Source organism: Cervus elaphus, chromosome 25 (genome assembly GCF_910594005.1).
Source record: "Cervus elaphus chromosome 25, mCerEla1.1, whole genome shotgun sequence".
Classification (NCBI taxonomy): domain Eukaryota; kingdom Metazoa; phylum Chordata; class Mammalia; order Artiodactyla; family Cervidae; genus Cervus; species Cervus elaphus.
The window spans coordinates 36799319-36823994 of record NC_057839.1 but is presented as its reverse complement, the minus strand read 5'-3'; positions in this window follow the sequence as shown (position 1 = coordinate 36823994).

Genomic DNA, 24676 nt, shown 5'->3' with positions numbered 1-24676 from the left:
AGATAAAACATTATGTGGGAACCAGGGTGAAAACTGCAGCTCATGAAAAAAAAAAGAGATAAAGCTGAAGACTGTTGAAGACATTGTTTATGCTTTTGTAAATATAATAGTGAGTATGAAAAATAATAGTGAGTATTGAGTCATCATGGTACTTAGACTACAGGAGATACATTAAGAGTACTACAGGGGTTTTATTTTAAAAGTTAATATTTACAATATACTGGAATTCATATCTTTCTCAACTAATTAAACTTGCATTGAAAAATTATCAATATCAACTTGTAAAAGTGTGTAGGATGTTATTTTCAATATTCCTTTAGGAATATAAAAGCAAAAAATTTTGGAGACCCTAATCTATGGACTAAATCATCACATATCCTTCAACCTCTTTTAAAAATAAGAAGTGTATAAACCTGGGTAGCTAAACTATCCAGATATCCTCTAGACATTATGATTTTGTAAAATTATTAAATATTTTCTTTTATGTAGTAAAGATATCAAGTAATCTCCTTTAAATGAGATATTTCGCATTTGATTGAAAATTAACTTTGTTATTATTTTGGACTTACTGAGAAAAGTTGTGCTTTAAGATATATCCGTAGTGCCCTTCATACTGAATTAATGACGTTCTCTGTACCCAGCACGAGCCATAAATTCTAGGTCATGTTTCTTTCATGATGCTTCTCTGGTACTCCAGAACTCCCAAATTCATCTTGGTCTTGCTGGGCAGAGTTCTATACTTCTACACTTTATATTTTACTAAAACTTATTATTTGATAAACATTGCATAGAAAAGGATATTCTAACTTGCTTAAGGGTCCTGGAAAGATGACATTAAAAGTAGTGATAATTATAACGATGTGAAAATGTGTTAGTAGCTCAGTCGTGTTCGACTCTTTGGACTGTAGCCCTCTAGACTCCTCTGTCCATGGAATTCTCCAGGCAGGAATACTAGAGTGGGTTGTCATTTCCTTCTTCAGAGTATCTTCCTGACCCAGGGATCGAACCCAAGTCTCCTGCACTCTGGGCAGATTCTTTACCATCTGAGCCACCTGGGAAGCCCAATTATAACAATAACATCATAAACAACAGTTAGAAAATTGTACCCAAGGCTACATGACAATTAAGTAGCAGGGTAATTTGAAACCAGGATCTAAACTTTTTTTTTTTTTTTTTTTAGTTTTTATTGGATTTACTACAATATTGATTTCTTTCAATGTTTTGGATTTTTGGCCAGAAGGCATGTGGGATCTTAGCTCCCCGACCAGGGATTGAAACTGTAACCCTTGCATTGGAAGGTGAAGTCTTAACCACTGGACCCCCAGGAAATTCCCCAAAACCTAAATTCTTAACTGTTATACTAAAGTAGTAGCTACAGTTATTACTAGGATCTGCATATACTAGTATACATAACTGCCCTTTCAACTTTCTAATCTTTTAAAGACTAAATTTATTAATTCAAGTTTTAAGTGGTTAGGTCATAAAATAGTATAATTAGGAATAAATGATGAAATCTCATCTATCCTTGATGGAAGATCACAGATCTCTCCATTGATGTGGTCCATTTGTCTTCAAAATGGTAATATTGGTTATATCACAGACCAGTGTGACCAGAACTGAGCAAAGGATCATGTCCTAAAAAGCTTAGAGTTTAATTCTACAAACTGAAACTATAAGAAAGTCATCTTTATTAATAAACTGTATTACTGGAAAGACAGAGAAATTAAATATATTTTCCTGTTGAAAAGTTTCTTTTTTCCTTTTTGCAAGCCTAGTTCCCAAATCAGTCTGAAGTCAGATTTTGCTGTTAACAGTAGTCTTAAATTTAAAATGTCATAGTATGTTTTTTAAAGTTGATTTATGCGAGCCTCAGCCATGCCAATGGAAAAAGAAAGATGGCAATCAAATTTTGCACTTAAAGTCCATCATGCCTTTTATTACCACCACTCTAAAATATTTTTTAAAAGTAGTCATAGGAACTGCAAATACCACTTTATCCTCTGAAACAAATATGACAGAATCAAATAAAATTATTTTTAGTAGCTTTTTACCTCTAATGAGAGAGTATTTAATCAAGTTGTCCATCCATTGTATAACACTGCATGTTCTCCAGAAATATCCTTCTTAAAAACATCATTAATTGGTATTCTGAAATCACCACAATAGAAAAATAATTCCATAGGTATGACAACTATAAAATAATATGATTTAGGAAGAAGGTTTCAGGATTAGAGTGAAATAAAAGAAAACCAGCCTATATAGGCCAAAATTGGAAGAAGAGAAAAGCTAGAAGCTGACTAATTCAAGATAAGTATCAGAAATAGAAAACTAAAAGTTATATTTTTTACTAAGATAAGACAAAAAACAATGGACAAGTAGTTTTGAAATTGAATGCTTCTTTCCAGGGTCTTAAGAAATGGGTGAACATTGATGATTCTATACAAAATGGAAGACCAAAAAAACAACCTTTTGTGAAATGTTTGATGAAAATATGTTTAACTCTAGTGCTGACTTGTTATTCATTGTTCAATTCAGCTCAGTTCAGTCACTCAGTTGTGTCCCACTCTTTGTGACCCCATGGACTGCAGTATGCCAGGCCTCCCTGGCCAACACCAACTCCCAGAGTCTACTCACCGATGTCCTTCACGTTGGTGATGCCATCAACCATCACATCCTCTGTTGTCCCCTTCTCCTCCTGCCTTCAATCTTTCAGCATCAGGGTCTTTTCAAATGAGTCAGTTCTTTGCATCAGGTGGCCAAAGTATTGGAGTTTCGGTTTCAACTTCATTCCTTCCAATGAACATTCAGGACTGATGTCCTTTAGGATGGACTGGTTGGATCTCCTTGCAGTCCAAGGGACTCTCAACAGTCTTCTCCAACACCACAGTTCAATAGCATCAATTCTCAGTGCTCGGCTTTCTTTATAGTCCAAATCTCACACCTGTACATGACTATTGGAAAAACCATAGCCTTGACTAGACAGATCTTTGTTGGCAAAGTAATGTCTCTGCTTTTTAACATGCTGTCTAGGTTGATCATAACTTTCCTTCCAAGGAGTAAGTATCTTTTAATTTCATGGCTGCAGTCACCATCTACAGTGATTTTGGAGCCCCAAAAAATAAAGTCTGCCACTGTTTCCACTGTTTATTCATCTATTTTCCATGAAGTGATGGGACCAGATGCCATGATCTTAGTTTTCTGAATGTTGAGCTTTAAGCCAACTTTTTCACTCTCCTCTTTCATCTTCATCAAGAGGCTCTTTAAGTCTTTTTCACTTTCTGCCGTAAGGGTGGTGTCATCTGAATATCTTCAGTTGTTGATATTTCTCCTGGCAATCTTGATTCCAGCTTGTGCTTCATCCAGCCCAGCATTTCTCATGATGTACTCTGTATATAAGTTAAATAAGCAGGGTGACAATATGCAGCCTTGACGTACTCCTTTTCCTATTTGGAACCAGTCTGTTGTTCCATGTCCAGTTCTAACTGTTGCTTTCTGACCTGCACACACAACAGAAAACTGTTGCTTTCTGACCTGTTGCTTTTCTAACTGCTTTCAAGAGGCAGTTCAGGTGGTCTGGTATTCCCATCTCTTTCAGAATTTTCCACAGCTTATTGAGACCCAAACAGTTAAAGGCTTGTTGTTCACTGTAATTTGAAAGAAATCAGTATATACATTGGATTTTACACATGGAAATTTGTGGAGCGGAGTTAAAGGGAAACTTCTAAGTGAAGTCCAGCCATCATTCATTCATTCACACATTTATTTGATATTCCATAATTCACTCAAGGAATATATTCATCAACAGCTGGGGGCAGAACAGTGAGTAAACAGGTAAAAATCCTTACTTGTTGGCTGGTAGGAAGATACGAATAACAAACAAGTAAAGAAACACATAAAACAGCAATAAGGGCTCTGTAGAAAGAAAAACAATAAGGAATGGTGATAAAGAGAATGGAAATAATTGCATTGGTAAATGCAACTTAAATAGGATTTTGGGAAGAAGGTTTCACTGAGAAGATGGCATCTGAGTAAGATCTGAAGGTAAGAGATGACACCTGTAGATATTAGGCTGGCCAAAAATTCATTCAAGTTTTCCATACCAGCTGATGGAAAAACCTGAATGAATTTTTTGGCCAACCCAATACCTAGTTGGAGAGTTGCTCAGGAGTAGCAAATGCAGAGAGCTTGAGATAGTGGTGTGCCTGGCATCAGGGCAGGTACCAGAGGTGTATAGTTATTGCTCAGCCACCCAGTTGAGTCTGACTCTTTGAGACCCAATGGACTGCAACACGCCAGGCCTCCCTGTTCCTCACAATCTCCCAGAGTTTGCTCAAGTTCATGTCCATTGCATCAGTAATGCCATCCAGCCATCTCATCCTCTGACCATCATCTTCTCCTTCTCCTCTCAATCTTTCCCAGCATCAGGAAAATTTCCAGTGAGTTGGCTGTTCACATCAGGTGACCAAAATACTAGAGCTTCAGCTTCAGCATCAGTCCTTCCAATGAGTATTCAAGGTTGATTTCCTTTAAGATTGACTAGTTTCATCTCCTTGCTCTCCAAGGAACTCTCAGGAGTCCTCTCCAGCACCACAGTTCAAAGGCATCAATTCTTTGTCACTCTGCCTTCTTTACAGAACAGCTGTTACAATCTTATGTGTCCACTGGGAAGACCATAGCCTTGACTATACAGACCTTTGTCATCAATGTGATGTCTCTGTCTAGGTTTGTCATAGCTTTCCTGCCAAGAAGCAATCGTCTTAGATTTCATGGCTGCAGTCACCCTCCACAGTGATTTTAGAGCCCAAGAAGAGGAAATCTGCTCAGTGCTTCCACATTTTCCCCTTCTATTTGTCATGAAGTAATGGGGCCATGATCTTAGTTTTTGTTTTTTTTTAATATTTATTTGTAAGCCAGACTTTTCACTCTCCTCCTTCACTCTCATCAAGAGATTCTTTACAGGTATAGAACATGCCAAAAGGCCCACTCTGGGCAGATAAACTATTAAAAGATGTCCTGTTATATGGACCGATGCAGAATTTCAGTCAGGAGCACCCTAGCTTGTAAGACGTCCTAGGCAAGTAATTTCTGTGGGCTTTGTCTTTATAAAGAATTTGATTAACTGGTATTACATTTTAACGGTCCATGTAAGAAGATTTAGAATAATGAGTAGATTTATTTAAGTGAAAGTCACTCAGTCATGTCCGACTCTTTGCGACCCCATGGACTATATAGTCTATGGAATTCTCCAGGCCAGAATACTGGAGTGGGGAGCCTTTCCTTTCTCTAGGGTATCTTCCCAACCCAGGGATCAAACACAGGTCTCCTGCATTGCAAGCGGCTTCTTTACCAGCTGAGCCACAAGGGAAACCCAATGAATAGATATGAGGCACTTATTTGTTTATTGGGAGCAGTCATCCTGGCTGCAGAAGGTCAGGGATTACTATTCAGCCTTTCTGTTCCCAGCTCCTGGTACTCAGACCCTTACGAGAGGTACTTTCTACCAATCTGTTAATTCCATTGCCTGTTTCATTAGCCTGCTGCCTAATCATCAATTCAATCTCTAGGCCTTGGCAAGATTCTGTCCAATTAACTGTGCAATTTTATTAGACCAACTGGTGTACTTGAAATAGAGACTTCAGTAAGAAGACTATTGTAATAATCTGGGAAATGGATGATAGTGATGAGCTGTGTCAAATACTGCTGAAACATCAAAAAACTTGAGGTCTGATGAATGACCATTGGATCATCAGTCTTCCCTGATTGTTCATCTGGATTAATGAGTGAACACCACCAGAAATAGAAAATTCCTTGCTAAAGTACTCATTCTGTATTTCCAAAGCTCTGCATGTTGCATTGCTGCTTAAGGTAAGCAATGTCTAAAATTTAATATTTAATTCCCTGATAAGTCCATGCACTAGTTTAGTTTTTATCTTCTGAGAGCACCACAAAGAACATATCAACATGGAAAACTTTCCTCCATTAAATCTGTTTTTAATAGTAAAGGAGAGCTTCAACTAAGAATTTGGTGCAAGGAAAACTTAAATTCTCATCCACATTCATAATTCCCTAAGAAACTTATCCATTGTTGTATTTTTGCCAAGGAGCACAGACTGAATTGGTGATTTAGGCATTGTGCGTACATGCTCAGTGGCTCAACCGGTACAACTCTTTGTGACCCCAAGGATTATAGCCTGCCAGGCTCCTCTGTCCATGGGATTCTCGAGCCAAAAGTATTGGAGAGGGTTGACATTTTCTTCTCCAGGGGCTCTTCTCATCCCAGGGTATGAACCTGTGTCTCTTGAGTCTCCTGCATTGGCCAGCAGATTCTTTACTACTGTGCCACCTGGGAAGCCCCAAATTAGGCATCAGAGCAAATTAGAGAATCCACCTGCAATGCAGGAGACACAAAAGATATGGGTATGATCCCTGGATTAAGAACATCCTCTGGAGGAGGAAATGACCACTCCAGTATTCTTGCCAGAAAAAATCACATGAACAGAGGAGCCTGGCAGACTACAGTCCAAAGGGTCACAAAGAGTCAGACATGACTAAGCAAATAAGTATGCAGTTAAATAAGCAATGGAATTAGCAGGATAGCAAAAAGTGGCTCAAGTAAGGATTTGGTTACCAGGGGCTAGAAATGAGGGTGCTCTTATAATAGATCCTGCCCCCCATCTATAACCAGGTTGATTGTTGACACTCTACCATGCACCTGGTTAGGCAAGTGTCACCTTCATGCTTTTTGCTTTGGGTCACAGTTGATTTCAGAATGTGGGTCAATTCAAACTCATAGACACAGGTAAATAGGCACTTTTATCAGGATGTTTCTGAACATTAGAATATGGTCAGAGACACTCCAACTGTGGAATGATTCCCAAGAACAGAAACTTAGAGCTAGGCCTTCCTTATGATAGCAGAAGTATATTCTACATGCAAAACAGGGTCATTAAATGGTTTAGATGAACTAATATATGTGAATATCTTATTATTTAAAATGGTATTTTAGTTCAAAGAGCATTTTCTTTTATATCTGATACATATATGTACATATACATATACACATATACATATATATATGTCATTTTTCAGACTCATCTGAGATATTTCTGGTAAATGAGGTACAGAAATCAAAATATTGAAGCTGCAGACAGTAGATTTTCCTATTTATGTTTTATTTTCTTAAAAAATGCTTTAAGAAATTACTTGAGAATTTGGTTCAGGTTATAAATAAGAAGCATCCAGGGATAAGACCCATCTATGAGTCAGCATGAGTCAGTAATTCAGTAAGCCTGGGAACTGGAAATGAGTTGGAATGTAATAACTTTCTAGTGCTTAAATGTGAATAAAGCTTTTTGAACGCCTGGAATTGCAAATGTCTGTGGTTGTCTGTTTGAAGATGATTTTGTAACACAAAGAAATTCAGGGAAAGGTCTTTCAGACAGGACAAAGAGTGGCTGCCCTGTCACATGAAGAGAAATTTTGACTTGAGTAACTCAAACATTATGAAGTAAGAAGTTCTATCGTGTGAAATCTGGGAGCATCCATAACTAGTTGAAAGCTTGAATTGCTGGAAATGAAATTTGAAACAAGCCATTTCAAGGATGGATGCCAAAAAATCTAACATTATAAAACAACTAGAACTTTCAAGTTTTTTAACACTGTAAGATAAAGAGGGGTCCCCATTTATTGAAGGGAGTAGCTAAATTTTATTTTATCTGTGTCTTCAGATCTATAGATGGTAGGTTCTGTGGTGATGATGGTATGATCTCTAAGTAAGTGGCTTGTGAATTCCTGTTATAGGAAAGCAAACAAACAGCAAACTATTACTCAATGCCAACCACTGAGCTAATTAACTTAGAGATGGAAACAGGGATATTTAGAAGTTATACATTGTAAGCAGTAGTGACATTCTAAGTGATTAAAAAAACAGAACAGCATAGTCAGAGACCAATCAGAATGGGCTGTAGCATCCTCCGGAAAGGATGCCTCCTGCAGCCAACCAGTAGAGCCTTAGTATCTAGTGAAAGTCCCTCAGTCGTGTCTAACTCTCTGTGACCCCATGGACTATACAGCACATGGAATTCTCCAGGCCAGAATACTGGAGTGGGTAGCCATTCACTTCTCCAGGGGATTTTCCCAACCCAGAGATTGAACCCAGGTCTCCCACATTGCAGGTGGATTCTTCACAGGCTGAGCCACAAGGGAAGCCCCAAGTAGAGCCCTACTTGTAAGTAACTGATGAATATCCGTCCTGATTACAAGTAAATTCATCGAACAAGTTAACGATATGAGTGAGACCTTAGTTTCAACCTAGTTAGCTGAGTAACTCTCCCTGTCACATATACATCTTTAGTTCATTTTTTGTGTGTGTGTTGGGATTTGATCATCACTATCTAAACTACTATTTGGAAAAGAATACAAATTGCTGGGATTGTCAGGAGCAATCTTAAACATTTTCAAGCAATGCTGTTGTTCAGTCCTAAGTCCTATCTGACTCTGTGACCCCACGGACTGCAGCATGCCAGGCTTCCCTGTCCTTCACTAACTCCTGGAGTTTGCTCAAATTCATGTCCATTGAGTTGGTAATGCGTCTCCTTTTGCCTTAAATCTTTCCCAGTGATAAGCAAATTAATTTCAGTAAGAGCTTCCCAGGCAGCTCAGTGGTAAAGAATCTGTCTGCCAAAGCAGGAGACATGGGTTCGATCCCTGGGTCAGGAAGATCCCTTAAGAAGGAAATGGCAAACCACTCCAGTATTCTTGCCTGGGATATTCCATGGACAGAGGAACCTGGCGGGCTAGAGTCCATGGGGTCGCCTAAAAGTCAGATATGACTTAATGACTAACAACAATAAAGGGTAGATGATAATTGACTAAGTCAATTATTTCTCAAGAGTTTTGTAAGAGTATGATTGCTACTTATTTGATTTTAGTTAAAAACCCCCAAAATGGCTGGGTTTGTAGGATATATTAAGGAAGCTCACCTAGTGTATACGCTTTCCTGTGACTTTGAGTAGTATTCTGTGGCTTGCCCTTTGTGCTTGGTTCAGTTCAGTTCAGTTCAGTCGCTCAGTTGGGTCCGACTCTTTGTGACCCCATGAACTGCAGCATGCCAGGCCTCCCTGTCCATCACCAGCTCCCAGAGTCCACCCAAACCCATGCCCATCGAGTCGGTGATGTCATCCAGCCATCTTATCCTCTGTCGTCCCCTTCTCCTCCTGTCCGCCATCCCTCCCAGCATCAGGGTCTTTTCCAATGAGTCAACTCTTCGCTTCAGCATCAGTCCTTCCAATGAACACCCAGGACTGATTTCCTTTAGGATAGACTGGTTGGATCTCCTTGCAGTCCAAGGGATTCTCAAGAGTCTTCTCCAACACCATAGTTCAGAAGCATCAATTTTTCGGCACTCAGCTTTCTTCACAGTCCAACTCTCACATCCATACATGTGCTTGGTTAGGGTGCTACAATCAGCATTGCTGATTTCTTGTTTATGGTGCTGTAATTTTAAAAGCAGCAAATTGGAATTACTGATGTGGCAGCTGATATTTTACCACACTTCTAAATCATACTGTTGGCTATAATTTAGAGTTAGATGATCCTGGATGCATTCCCAAGTGCCTTCAGACCTACTTGTGTGGTAGGCCAGTGCTAAGTTAACAAAAACTTCGCAATAAGCTGTGTACCTGAATAGGTAGTTGAAAGTAAATGCTATAGAGAAAGATTTATAAGTAGGAGACCTTTTTTAAACTATTATTTTCAATCAGATTTATCATATTGAAAGGCTTTTGATTTTCATACAATTCACATACAGATTATCCAAGATCTATTTCTTTAAACAATTTTTTTCATTCTTATAGAGTATATAGAAATAAAATGGATTCAAAACAGGCAAAATTCTGTTTTGCAAGATGAAGAGTTCTGGAGATTGGTTGTGCAACCATGAGAATGTACTGACTACTGAAATGCCCATTTAAAAATGATTAAGATGGTAAAATCATGTTGTGTATATTTTACCAAAAAGTTTTAAAATGCTGGAAGAAAACGGGCAAAAGACAAGCAAAAAACTATGATATGTGTTTTGAGGACTCCTAACTCACTTCACTCATGAAAGGTCTAGCAAACTTCAAGTATCTTTAGTCATGTAACTTCTTAATCAGCTGTCTTTGAAGCACCCACAGTAACTTATTTCCTGTAGATTGGATATATGAAGGTGGAAGCTTTTGTTTTTTTTGTTCAATGCTATATCCTCATTGCCTGGAACAGTGTATGACATGGTGCACACAACTAATATGAGATCACATTTCTTAGTTTCTGTTAACTTATTTTTTAAGAGCTAAAAAACAAGTCAATCCGTGAGGATAAATTTTTTATGATCCTCAATTCTAGAAACAATGTATTCTAAAGCTCTGGTTTTGAATATAATATACAGTCCATTTCACAATATTGTTTATGCAACCATATTTTACAATCCCACAACACTATCTCCTAAACATACCTCACACGTTTTACTGCTCTCTGGAAATTTAGCAGATGTAGTGAGCACAGAATTTTAAATTCCAGCAAGATTGGGAATGCCTAAGTTATACCTTCCAGCTTTTCATATTAGCAAGAATCCTCATAATGTTTATAAACCAATGAATATCAGGAATCCTCAAGAGGGAAATTATAACATACTGTGCTTCCCAAACACTTTTAATCACAGAACACTGTGAGTGTGTGCATGTGTAAAGTAGCTGTTAAATATTTCCTGGAAAGAATGTTCTCCATCCCCAGCATTCATTCCAAAGAATAGAGTTTGGAAATTAACCCTCAAAGAGGGTTGATTCTGGTTGATTATAAGTCAGTGGCACTATCTGTTGGGTGGAACCCATATTAAGTTTCCACTTGGTTAATGTGGCCCAGGTGTCCTGTTGCATGAGCTAATTAGTTTTAATATTTACAGAATCTCCAAGAAATCCATCAATCCCCTTTATTAGTTTAGCCTCTGACACCAAGTTATGTGTAAAGAAGTAGGGTTCTCAGAACCATTCATTTTCAGACCACAATCAACTTCTTAGCAGATTCTTCCTTTCTGCTACTTTTTATCAAAGCTCTCCACTATTCAGTTCTACAAGGTCAACAGTTTGTTTTTCTAATATAAAGTGATTCGTTTTATTTTTTTCTTAGCAGTTTTTTAGTTCATTTGCAGCATAATATTTTTGCAAGCACCTAACTCAGCCAATAAGACAAGACAAAATACAGTATATGAAATATCAATTATGTATACAATATGTCCTTTAAATTATTGTCACATTTTGCAGATGTAAAGTTTTAGTAACATTTTAAAATTAAAATTGTAAAGCAATTCACTTTCGTTTTTCCAACATGAGAGAGTTTTTCCAGTTCATTAACAGGTAGAAAAGCTTTTTATTTTTGGAGTCATGTTTTTGTATTATATTTAAAATCCATCTCACAAAGATTTAGGTATATATAATCTTTTTTTCTAGTTGATGTATATTCATAAACTGTTTAAGTTGATGTTTTATTATGAGATATTACTGAAATATATGATGAACACAATTTATATGGAGCAACCAACTCCAAAGAAATTTTTTGGTAAAGATAAGAATCCTTTCTGTCTTATTTTAAAACAATAAATATATTTGGTTATTTGCATAAACTAGGATGCAGCTGCAATTATGATATTTTAATTATAGTGGTGTTGGTAAAAAACATTATTGATAATTTGAAATCACCAAAGAGATTTTGTCTATTTATTCTCATCTAATATTTGCAATTTTCCTGCAAGGTAGATATTTTTATAAAATGCAAAATGCTACTGAGAAAGAAAGAAGTTAAGTCACTTCCTTATGTTTCTATAGTTAGTAAGATGAGCTAAAACTTAAATCTAGATTTACCACATCCAGTTTTGAGTCTTCTTTCATTAGATGACAACTACTTGTGTTCTTGCTAAAAATATATATAATTCAAACAATTCAACCAGTTTTTGAATGATAAATTCTTAGGAAAGGAACTGATGAATCAAAAGACACATATATTAAGTATATTAGTATAAGTTGTCAAAATCTTTCCAAAGGCTGAGCCAGTTACATTTTTACACAGGAGTTTCTATTTACTCATGCTGCAGACAAATGCATGTATTACTAATACTAAAAAATTAATACCTTCTTTTTTTCCAGTAGTTTTGATTTCTTAAGCATGAATTACTTCGAGGATTTTCTAATGTTTTTATACACATGTATAGTTTTTTTTAATAAAATACTTTTATTTTACTCTTCTTTAGAAAAACTCTTGGCTTTTTCTTATTGATTTGTAAAAACTCATAGTACCTAAAGAAAATTATCCATAATTTACTGGCATATAAATTAGTGTGGAACTAAATTTATCCTTATGACAGCACTCTTCTCACACTTGCATTCCAATATATTTTCTTTAGTGGTAGAGAAGGAGTGGAGTGCCAGTCTAACATACTGGGAATTCAACACAATCTATGGTCTATTTTTTCTGTGCCTTACTCTGTCTGTAGTTTATTTATTTCCCATCAGATTCTCTTTTATTCAAAATATGGATATGCTCATAGGAGAGTGTCACACATGCAAAAGTCATCTGTTGTGAAAGTCACAGAAGAAAGTTTGAGAAATATTTATCTAGCATATCATCCCATTTCTAACGAGTAGAGTGGTGGAAGTAAATAGGTAGGAGGGGAAGTAAACCCATGCGCAGGGACAGGGTGACTCATGAAGAGTCATGGGACTAATGAGCATCAAGGCCAAAGACTAAGACCCTCTTAGAACCCTTACTTTTCTACCCCCGCTCTCTTTTGATGCATAAATTCTACTGCCCTGGCATTCCATTTCTTCTTCAGATCCAAGCAAGGAAAAACAGCATCCTAAGAAGCTCTGCAACATTCTTGATACGGTTTCCCATAAAACCCCCTTGACAATTAGCTAATATGAAGCATTCACATGAGTTTATTTGGGAATTGGCCGCTGCTGTGTTTTCACTGCTGTTGCTGCTGCTGAAATAGTTTGAGTCTGAAATCATGATGGCTGTGGTTACATTTCTTTGGCCAAAGGATATTGTGAAAGACTCCATCGCCACAGAAACAGATGAATATTCCTCTGCTCATACTGGAAAAAAAGTGAATTGGTGACAGCAGCTCCGGCCACTCCATGGGAGGCCTCTAGCCGTGACTCAGTCTTGTGAGTTGATGTCCCCAAATCAGATGATCCATTTCCTCTCCTGTTGGTCCATGTGGCAGCTTGCAGGATCCCTGGACACTGACCAGTTTCTTTGATTTGAAAAGTTATTTTTCCACCAACTATTTTCCAGGTTTCTGTTAGCTTTCGCAAAGGAAGGATGGCCCTGTTATCCTGTCTGGAAAAAGAAGCTACTCTCTTAAAGCTAATAATTAGTGTCTGACTTTTGAGTCATAATTTTTTCCTTTAATGTTTCAAAATAATAAATCTAAGTATAGGAAATTTGAAAAATACAAACAAGAATCCAAAGAAATCACCTTCTGTGCCAGCATCCCAATATTAAATCTATCGATGTAGTGAGTAGTTTCTTTCCTATGAATTTACGTCTCATGGCCTTTTAAGGGTTTGATTTAACTAGAGGAAACATAAAAGAATACAAGATCAATTAATTTTATATACTCGGATGATATAGTATTTTCATTTGATGAAACATTCATCTCTACGGTATGAAATACTCAGAAATATGTAATGTAGGAGTGTGGCTAACAGGCTGATTTCAGAAAGCTTGTCATAAAACTGGCTTCTCGGTTAACTTAGTGGTGAATGTTTCTGTAAAAAAGAAATCACTAAGCACTTTAGCTTTACTTTGCCCATCTCCAAAATAGGGTTTCATGACCCCTAAATTATTTTTAAAATTTATACTTTTATGATTCTGCTCAAAGGAAGACATAGGGAAATCTTTCAACCCAATTAAGTGTGTGAGAAACATCAGAACTAGTTATAATGTCTTAATTTACCATCTCAGAAACAGGAACAACATCAGACTGTTAGTTATTTTTAGTTACAGATATATTTTGGCTTTTTGAGAAACCAAGAAAATGACTCTTCCTTTGCAAGAATTCTATCTGTTGCATAGTTTAACAGTTTCCTTTTAAATTTGATCACAGTTTTAAAAGGCTTCTGGGATTTATCAAGATGGTATCTTTCTTTTTCTTGTAAATAATGGTCTCAATATTTTAATTAAAGAACATGAGTTCTTTATGGAAATCCAAACAAATCCAAAAAAGTACAAAGCAGACGTAAAAATTTCTCCAAATCCCATCACCACAAAATAACTAGTATTAGCATTTGGTCAACATCATTACAAATAGCATCTGGACATTTATATAGAGAAAACCATGAACAAAAAAACTAACAAAAAGGTGGAAAGGAAACATAATAAATTTGCATAGTATGTAATCCCAGCTCTCTATATAGGATTACTTTCATAGTATTATGATCATTCTACATGTATAATTTTAATACAATTTTAAAGTTTGAATGTACTTAAAGCAAATAGAAAAAATAAGGAAACTGAATTTGAAGTGAAGGGTATACTGAACTTCACTCAGATCAATATTTCTTCAACCTGAAAAATAGAGGAAACAATTATGAAGAATATGAGAAGGCTATAATCAATTCCCTGGTGGCTCAGACAGTAAAGAATCTGCCTGCAATGTAGAGATCTGCGTTCGATCCCTGGGTCAGGACGATCCCCTGGAGAAAGGAAGGGCTACACATTCCAGTATTCTTGCCTGAAGAATTCCATGGACAGAGGAGTCTGGTGGGCTACAGTCCATGGGGTGGCAAAGAGTCGGACACGACTAAATGACTAACACTTTCACTTTTTCACTTATTGTTTTTTAAGATTTTTAAATTTCTGCAGACACAATCCTTACAGTTGTTTAACGTTTGCTGTATGTTTAATTAATTCAGTGATCATCACCAGTTCTTTCCTCAAAGCCTCTAAGTGTCCGGGTTGTGTGTCTTGTGTTCAGTCGCTTAGTCGTGTCCGACTCTTTACGACCCTATGAACTGTAGCCCACCAGGCTCCTCTGTCCATGGGACTCTCCAGGCAAGAATACTGGAGTGGGTTGCCATGCCTTCCTCCAGGGCAGCTTCCCGACCCAAGGATTGAGCCCATGTCTCTTACGTGTCTCCTACATTGGCAAGCAGGTTCTTTACCCCTAGTGCCACCTATTTCAGGCTACAGACAGCATTGTTTTATGAAGATACAAAGCCAGCATGACTAAGCACAGGCAACAGGATACAAAAGCTACAGTTAAAGGAATATATCCATATGGAGTCAGGTTTGTTTTTCTCTGTTACAATTTCATTTCCTTTTCTAGCTGTTTGTTTGTAGTTCACTGACTTCATTAAGATGAATATTCTGAATTCTTTGTCAGGCAGTTCTCAGATATTCATTTCTTCAGGGTCAGTTATTGAAGCTTTGTTAGTTTCCTTTGGTGGTGTCAGGTCTGCCTGATTCCTTAATTTTTGCATTAGTTTCTGTGCATTTGCAGATGGGTCTTCTCCTCTCGTCTCTGTCAGCAGTTGAGTGGAACTGCTGACTTGCTCCCTGCCCCAGTGGGCTGTAGGATGTGCTGCACAGCTGCCTGGCACCTCTAGCCAGGCTTCCTGATTTGATGGGCTGGAGGCTATGCTCAGCATCTGGGTGGTACTGAGAACTTGCTTCTTTGTCCAGCCGGCTCTAGAATTGCCTCTGCACCCATGAGGGCCACTGGACAGGGATTCAAATTGAGCAAAACTACCCATCAAACTCCCTGTGTTAGCAAACACAGGGATACAAGTGTAAATTCTCTATTTACTGAAGAATTTTCTCTTTTAAGTATCAATTCTAAGAAAATTTAGCAACAGAATCATACTGTTCAGAATCTTGGGTACTTTTCCTCAATAACCATTTCTCAAGCAGCATTAAGTCCTACCTATTTATCCAGTGAATGTTTATTGAGATTTTTACAATTTCTATTTCACTTAGGTCTTCAGTTTAGTTCAGTTCAGTTCAGTCGCTCAGTCGTGTCCGACTCTTTGCGACCCCATGAATTGTAGCATGCCAGGCCTCCCCGTCCATCACCAACTCCCGGAGTTTACTCAAACTCATGCCCATCGAGTTGGTGATGCCATCCAGACATCTCATCCTCTTTCGTCCCCTCCTCCTCCTGCCCCCAATCCTTCCAATCATCAGGGTCTTTTCCAATGAGTCAACTCTTCACATCAGGTGGCCAAAGTACTGGAGTTTCAGCTTCAGCATCAGTCCTTCCAATGAACACCCAGGACTGATCTCCTTTAGGATGGACTGGTTGGATCTCCTTGAAGTCCAAGGGACTCTTAAGAGTCTTCTCCAACACCACACTTCAAAAGCATCAATTTTTCGGTGCTCAGCTTTCTTCAAAGTCCAACTCTCACATCCATACATGACCAGCGGAAAAACCATAGCCTTGACTAGATGGACCTTTGTTGGCAAAGTAATGTCTCTGCTTTTTAATATGCTATCTAGGTTGGTCATAACTTTCCTTCCAAGGAGTAAGCATCTTTTAATTTCATGGCTGCAATCACCATCTGCAGTGTTGTAGCACAAAAATATTAAGTCTGATACTTTCCACTGTCTCCCCATCTATTTCCCATGAGGTGATGGGACCAGATGCCATGATCTTAGTTTTCTGAATGTTAATCTTTAAGCCAACTTTTTCACTATCTTCTTTCACTTTCATCAAGAGGCTTTTTAGTTCCTCTTCACTTTCTGCCATAAGGATGGTGTCATCTGCATATCTGAGGTTATTGATATTTCTCCCGGCAATCTTGATTCCAGCTTGTGCTTCTTCCAGCCCAGCGTTTCTCATGATGTACTCTGCATATAAGTTAAACAAGCAGGGTGACAATATAAAGCCTTGACGTACTCCTTTTCCTATTTGGAACCAGTCTGTTGTTCCATGTCCAGTTCTAACTGTTGCTTCCTGACCTGCATACAGGTTTCTCAAGAGGCAGGTCAGGTGGTCTGGTATTCCCATCTCTTTCAGAATTTTCCACAGTTTATTGTTATCCACACAGTCGAAGGCTTTGGCGTAGTCAATAATGCAGAAATAGATGTTTTTCTGGAACTCTCTTGCTTTTTTGATGATCCAGCGGATATTGGCAATTTGATCTCTGGTTCCTCTGCCTTTTCTAAAACCAGCTTGAACATCTGGAAGTTCTCGGTTCATGTATTGCTGAAGCCTGGCTTGGAGAATTTTGACTTAGGTCTTAGGAGGATCCAATTCTGTAATCTGGCTTTACTCTGACATCTGTACTCGGAAAAGCAAATAGGATAATTCGTCTTTTCTTTTTCCTTTCTTTATCCTTTCATTACCTTCCTCTTTCACTTTATTATGCTTGTTAAAAAATTAACTTCTTTGTAAATGTAATACACTAACATGATTAAAAAACTAACAAGTTTATTTAAAAGATATGTCTTATTTCTATTCCTATCCTTTAAATTTCCATGCATCTCCCATAAATCAGAGCTTCCATTAGTCTTATACTATACTTCTCAAGGTTTCTTAAGTATATAAAAATACAAATGAATATAACATCTAATTTTTTCCATTTTACACAAAACATGCCATATTATATACTTTCTTATGCATATATTTTCCCAATGTTCTGGAGATTTTTTCAAATTAGAACATGGAAACCTCATTCATTTTTTACAGCAGCCTAAAATTCCTTTGTAAAGCATATCAAAACTTCATTTAAGCAGTTTACTATTGGTAGATATTTGGGCTAGTTTCAAATTTTGATGTTAGAAATAATGCTAAAATCTGCCAAATGCAATTTTAAATTTGACGTTCCAGGGTTTCAAAAGCTTATGTTGTTGCTTAGTTGCTAAGTTGTATCCAACTCTTTGCCACCCCAGGAACTGCAGCACTGCCATGCTTCCCTGTCTTTCACTGTCTCCAAGGGTTTGCTCAAACTCATGTCCATTGAACTGATGATGTCATCCAACCATCTAATCCTCTGTCACCCTCTTCTCCTCCTGCCCTCAATCTTTTATAGCATTAGGGTCTTTCCAGTGAGTTGGCTCTTCCCATCAGGTGGCCAAAGTATTGAGCTTCAGCTTCAGCATCAGTCCTTCCAATGAATATTCAGGACTGATTTCCTTTAGGATTGACTGGTTTGATCTCCTCACAGTCCAAGGGACTCTCAAGAGTCTTATTCAACACCACAGTTCAAAAGCATCAATTCTCTTCATGAAAATTAGAGATACCAAGGGAACATTTCATGCAAAGATGGGCATAATAAAGGACAGAAATGGTATGGATCTAACAGAAGCAGAAGATACTAAATGTAAATCAATTACACTTCAATAAAATAAATTTTTGAAAATATGCAGGAGGAAGAATCTTCTTTGGCTGGTAATCTGAACCTTAAAGCTGATGCTTTTATGTATATATAATATACACATAAACAGAAAAATTAGCATTTCTAAGTATTAAATAAACACTAGATTATTAAAGAAATAACCCTGAGAAATCTGATTAACAACTTAGGAAAAAAACGGAGACCCTTACTTCACAAAATGCTACAAAATAAAATTACAAATTGAGAAAGGAAATGTAATAAACCAAAAGTAAATTAATAAATAAAACCACTTAAAAGTATTAGTTGAAAAGTTATGTAAATATTTACCTTACTCAAGCCTGGGAAAGGTCATTCTCTGGGAAAAACAAAGTACAAAAAGACAGGTCCTTAAATTTACTACATAAAAATTAATATATTCTACATTCCAAAAGGCCATAAAATTAATAAGCTATCTGAGAAAATGATAGATAGATATCTTTCTGGAAAATAATTAAAAAATAGTAATCTCAGGAAAAATTGCACTTTGGATCATGTTTAGAAAATGCTTAATGATACAGGAAAATGATAATGATTTACTATCAATTATAACTGCAAAGAGAACCAATTGAAATATGAAATGTTCATGGTCATTAGCTTTGCTTGATGGGATTATACAAGCTTTTTACGTGTTCATATTTTTCCAAATTGTCTGAATTTTCTTTTATACTAAAAAAGTTACATTTTTAAAAATGCAAAAGTCTGGAAAAAATAAGCACAATTATTGTTCTTCACTAAATCCATTTCAGAGAATGGTGTGGGGAGCTATTTGAATAATGTATGTGATCTGCTTTTGAAGAAAGATTATTGTTAGAAATGTTCATGTTTGTCCTATTGAAAATGTGATGGAGATGATTCATTTTATTTCAAAAAGGCTGTATTTGAAACACCCAAAAAATATGTCCTTTTCATTACAGGGGACTGGAATGCAAAAGTAGGAAGTCAAGAGACACCTGGAATAACAGGAAAATTTGGCCTTGGAGTACAGAATGAAGCAGGGCAAAGGCTAACAGAGTTTTGCCAAGAGAATGCACTGGTCATAGCAAACACCTTCTTCCAACAACACAAGAGAAGATTCTACACATGGACATCACCAGATGATCAACACAGAAATCAGAATGATTCTATTCTTTGCAGCCTAAGATGGAGAAGCTCTATACAGTCAGCAAAAACAAGACCAGGAGCTGACTGTGGCTCAGATCATGAACTCCTTATTGCCAGATTGAGACTGAAATTGAAGAAAGTAGGGAAAACCTCTAGACCATTCAGGTATGACCTAAATCAAATCCCTTATGATTATACAGTGGAAGTGAGAAATAGATTTAAGGGACTAGATCTGATAGACAGAGTGCCTGATGAACTATGGATGGAGCTTCATGACACTGTACAGGAGACAGGGATCAAGACCATCCCCAAGAAAAAGAAAGGCAAAAAAGCAAAATGGCTGTCTGAGGAGGCCTTACAAATAGCTGTGAAAATAAGAGAAATGAAAAGCAAAGGAGAAAAGGAAAGATATTCCCATTTGAATGCAGAGTTCCAAAGAATAGCAAGGAGAGATAAGAAAGCCTTCCTCAGCAATCAATGCAAAGAAATAGAGAAAAAGAATAAAATGGGAAAGACTAGAGATCTCTTCAAGAAAATTAGAGATACCAAGGGAACATTTCATGCAAAGATGGGCTCAATAAAGGGCAGAAATGGTATGGACCTAACAGAAGCAGAACATACTAAGAAGAAGTGGCAAGAATACACAGAAGAACTATAAAAAAAAAAAGATCTTCAAGGCTCAGATAATCATGATGGTGTGATCACTCATCTAGACCAGACATCCTAGAATGCAAACTGAAGTGGGCCTTAGGAAGCATCACTATGAACAAAGCTAGTGGAGGTGATGAAATTCCAGTTGAACTATTTCCAATCCTAAAAGATGATGCTGTGAAAACTAAGATCATGGCCTCTGGTCCCATCACTTCATGGCAAATAGATGGAGTAACACCGGAAATAGTGACAGACTTTTTTTTTTGGGGGGGTGGCCCTCCAAAATCACTGCAGATGGTGACTGCAGCCATGAAATAAAAGACAGTTACCCCTTGGAAGAAAAGTTATGACCAACCTAGACAGCATGTTAAAAAGCAGAGACATTACTTTGCCAACAAAGGTCCATCTAGTCAAGGCTATGGTTTTTCCAGTGGTCATGTATGGATGTGAGAGTTGGACTATAAAGAAAGCTGAGTGCTGAAGAATTGATGCCTTTGAACTGTGATGTTGGAGAAGACTCTTGAGAGTCTCTTGGACTACAATGAGATCCAACCAGTCCATCCTAAAGAAATTAGTCCTAAATATTCATTGGAAAGACAGATGTTGAAGCTGAAACTCCAATACTTTGGCCACTTGATTCGAAGTAGTGACTCATTTGAAAAGACCCTGATGCTGGGAACGTTTGAAGGTGGGAGGTGAAGGGGACAACAGAGGATGAGATGGTTGGATGGCATCACTGATGTGATGGACATGAGTTTGAGTAGGCTTCGGGAGTTGGTGATGGCCGGGGAGACCTGGCATGTTGCAGTCCATGGGGTCACAAAGAGTCAGACCTGACTGGGTGGCTAAATTGCACTGTATTTAAAAAGTTTGCTTGCATGCTTAACACTGTATATCCTATTATCATTTTGTAAGCTTACAAAAATGTCACAAGTGGAATAAATAACACAGTAGGTTACGATTGCCTAAACTCCATCACTGGGGGTGTGTCTTGGGTACATCATTTATCTTTCTGCCTTTGAGCTTATTTCCCAGGTGGCGCTAGTGGTAAAGATCCCTCCTGCCAGTGCAGGAGATGGAGCAGACACAGGTTTCATCCCTGGGTCAGGAAGATGCCCTGGAGGAGGACATGGCAAAACAGTCCAGTATTCTTGCCTGGAGAATCCCCATGGATGGAGGAGCCTGGCTGGTTATAGTCCATGGGGTTGCAACGAGTCAGACATGACTGAAGTGGCTTAGCATGCATGCATTCTACACCTGAGGTTTAAGTTTTAAACTTAAGTAATGTCTAGGCATGTCAGGGAGCCTCTTGGCTTGGGAATGCATGAATGCATGCTAAGTCGCTTCAGTTGTGTCTTACTCTTTGTGACCCCATGGACTATAAGTCAGCCAGACTCCTCTGTCCATGGGATTCTCCAAGTAAGAATACTGGAGTGCATTGCCACGTCCTCCTTCAGGAGATCTTCCTGACCCAGGGATCGAATCTGTGTCTCCTCCATCTCCTGCATTGGCAGGAGGGTTCTTTACCACTAGTGCCACCTGGGAAGCCCTTGACTTGGGAAGCTAGCAGTCTATTTGCATGGAACAAAGGGGACCATTTAGGCCATAATATCCTAATATTGGGCTTCCCAGGTGGCGCTAGTGGTAAAGAAACCACCTGCCAATGCAAGAGACAAGTAAGACATGCAGGCTCAATCCCTTGCTGGAGGAGGGGAAGGAACAGCTACCCACTCCAGTATTCTTGCCTGGAGAATCCCATGGACAGAGAATCTAGTGGGTCACAGTCCATGGGGTTGCAAAGAGTTGGATATGACTGAATTAGCATGCATGCACATCCTAACATTATTAGCAGGGAGTCAGGTGGACCAGGAGTGCCCTTTAATCAAGTTAATCACACATAGAGAGTGAGTCTAAAAACACATAATTTCTCTTATTTGAATTTGTTTCTGGCTTATTCTTGTGATTTAAGAAAACAGCAATCGAGCAAAAACCATGAAAACAATTTTAGTAAAACTTCCATAAGGTAAGAGAGTGTGAGGTACCTTACTAAGGAAGTCAATTGTTTATCCCATCACTTGAGCCTTCTATGGAGCTCTGTAAAGTCAGGATAAGTGACGATGCCTGACAGGAGAGGACAGAGTGGCACTGATGCCCAAAGACATGCATTGATTAGACTCCCTCATGGGTCCTCCCAGAAAAACTTGAAAAGGAAGGACTTTTGCATAAGGTTAGAAAAATGCACCATCCTTGGGGCAAGAAGAAGTAACAACGAGTCATAATTTTGAGGCACAAACGAGATAAAGTGGGAGACCTGTGGAAAATACAGACTTCAGTCTAACACTCTCTCAACTGAGCTATTTTGGCTACTGTTGAAAATACAGACTCTTATACTGTGTATTTGCTCAGTTCAGACACAATGTGACCAACCAAAAAGAAGGAGAACAAAGCTCAGTCTTTGGACTGGCTCTTCATTTTCTGTTTTCTCTTGCAGGGACCATAGCTCTTCACCTTTAATGTTCTGTGAGGCAGTGTCTCACATAAGTATTTGTGAAAAGACTTAAAAAAAAAAAAAACCAGGAAAGAATTTTAAAAATTAAAACAGGACCAAATTTAAAATCTGTGTTCAATTCAAGATATTTCCATATGTGTAAACAAACTCATATATAATTGATGTATACTGGGTTATACTAAACATACTATTTGGCAGCTTCGTTTTTGCACCCAGTGCTATTCATTGACAATTTCCTGGGAGACATACTCCATTCAATGTAGAGGTTGCATAGTATTTCACCGCATGGAAATATCATGTTTTTTTAACCAGTCATGTACTGATGGAGATTCATCATTCTGTAAGTTTGTATTGAGTATATGCTATGTAACAGACAACTGTGCTGAACATTGAGGCTCTGCAGTGAGCAGGGTGGAGATTTTTCTCTGTGTAAAGAGCATAGAGCCTGGTGCAGAGCTTCCAAACAGATGTACAGAGACATGAAATGACGAGCCAGGAGATGCTGATCTGGTCTGCCCTTGCAGTAGCTGGGCAGTGCCCAGGAGAGTGGGGAAGAATTTGATTCTGTTGCCTCTCCCTGTTTGATGCTCCTCTCAGGAGGGCAGTGATTAATGAGGCAGTCTGTGGTCTTTGCAGGCTGGGAGGAGAAAGTGACTTGAGCATGTGCTGCCCCATTACATCGTGGTGAAAAGGTCAAGGAGGTGCGCTCAGCTGTCACCTGCTGAGGTCACCATGGTCGCCCATTGTGACCCCGAGCTCGTGAGACCTATTGAAGGAGTTTGTATGCCAAGTGCCCAGGAACATGTGGCAAGATGCGATCAAAAGGAAGGGAGGCCAGGTGAGTTAACCTGGCAATGGCAGCTCCAGGTACCATCCTTTATTTCTGGTTCCACATATCAGGAAATTCTGTCCATTTCCTCTTTTTTTTTTTTAATTTTATAATTTTTTTTTCATTTATTTTTATTAGTTGGAGGCTAATTACTTTACAATATTGTAGTGGTTTTTGTCATACGTTGACATGAATCAGCCATGGATTTACATGTATTCCCCATCCCTATCCCCCCTCCCACCTCCCTCTCCACCCCCTATATGCAAAACAGAAAAAGAGATACAGATGTCCATTTCCTCTTGATGAGACTTCTGAGCGCTGGGTTCAGGGAACTGCAGCAGGACTGCTCTAACAATGCCTGCTCATTCTGCGAATTAGCGCATCCATTCTTGCCTGGAGAATCCCAGGGATGGAGGAGCCTGGTGGGCTGCTGTCTATGGGGTCGCACAGAGTCAGACACGACTGAAACGACTTAGCAGTAGCAGCAGCAGCAGCAGCAGCAATATTTTGAAATGCTTGATATGAAAACAGTCTAACTGGGTTAAAAATCATTAGCATTCTTAAGCAAGAAATTTCGAAGTTTCACTTGTTGAGGGATTGAAAGGAAAATGTGTTTGACTCCTTAAATGTAAATTCATCTCTCATGTCCTGATGCAAAGAATCAGCTTCACAAGGATAAGTTCAAATTCAAATTTCTCACTTAAAAAAATTAGAAAGTATTTTATTTGGCTCAACAATTAATACCCTCCTTGTTTTTAATTATGCTTTTCTTATTATAAATATGTGGTATAAAAGTAATAATATTTTCACCCAATCTCAGCCAGAAAGCAACTAAATACCCCTGATTTTACTCCGGTGTCCCATGCAAATATTACCAGTCTTTGTTTCATCTGTGTTGTGAAATTATGCAGGCTAGGAAGCACTGACTAATCACTACTTCTTAAACTAACTGTCGTAAAGGATAATTTTTTGAAGAATTTCCACTCTGCAATGCATTTTTACCTCTGTGACAAATTAAAATGAACAAATTAAGTGACAAATTAAAATGTAATATGAATCACAGATACATCTTTTTTAATCCATCTCCCAGAATAATGGAAATAAAAGCAAAAATAAGCAAATGGGACCTACTTAAAAACTGTTGCACAGCAAAGGAGACAATAAACAAAAGAA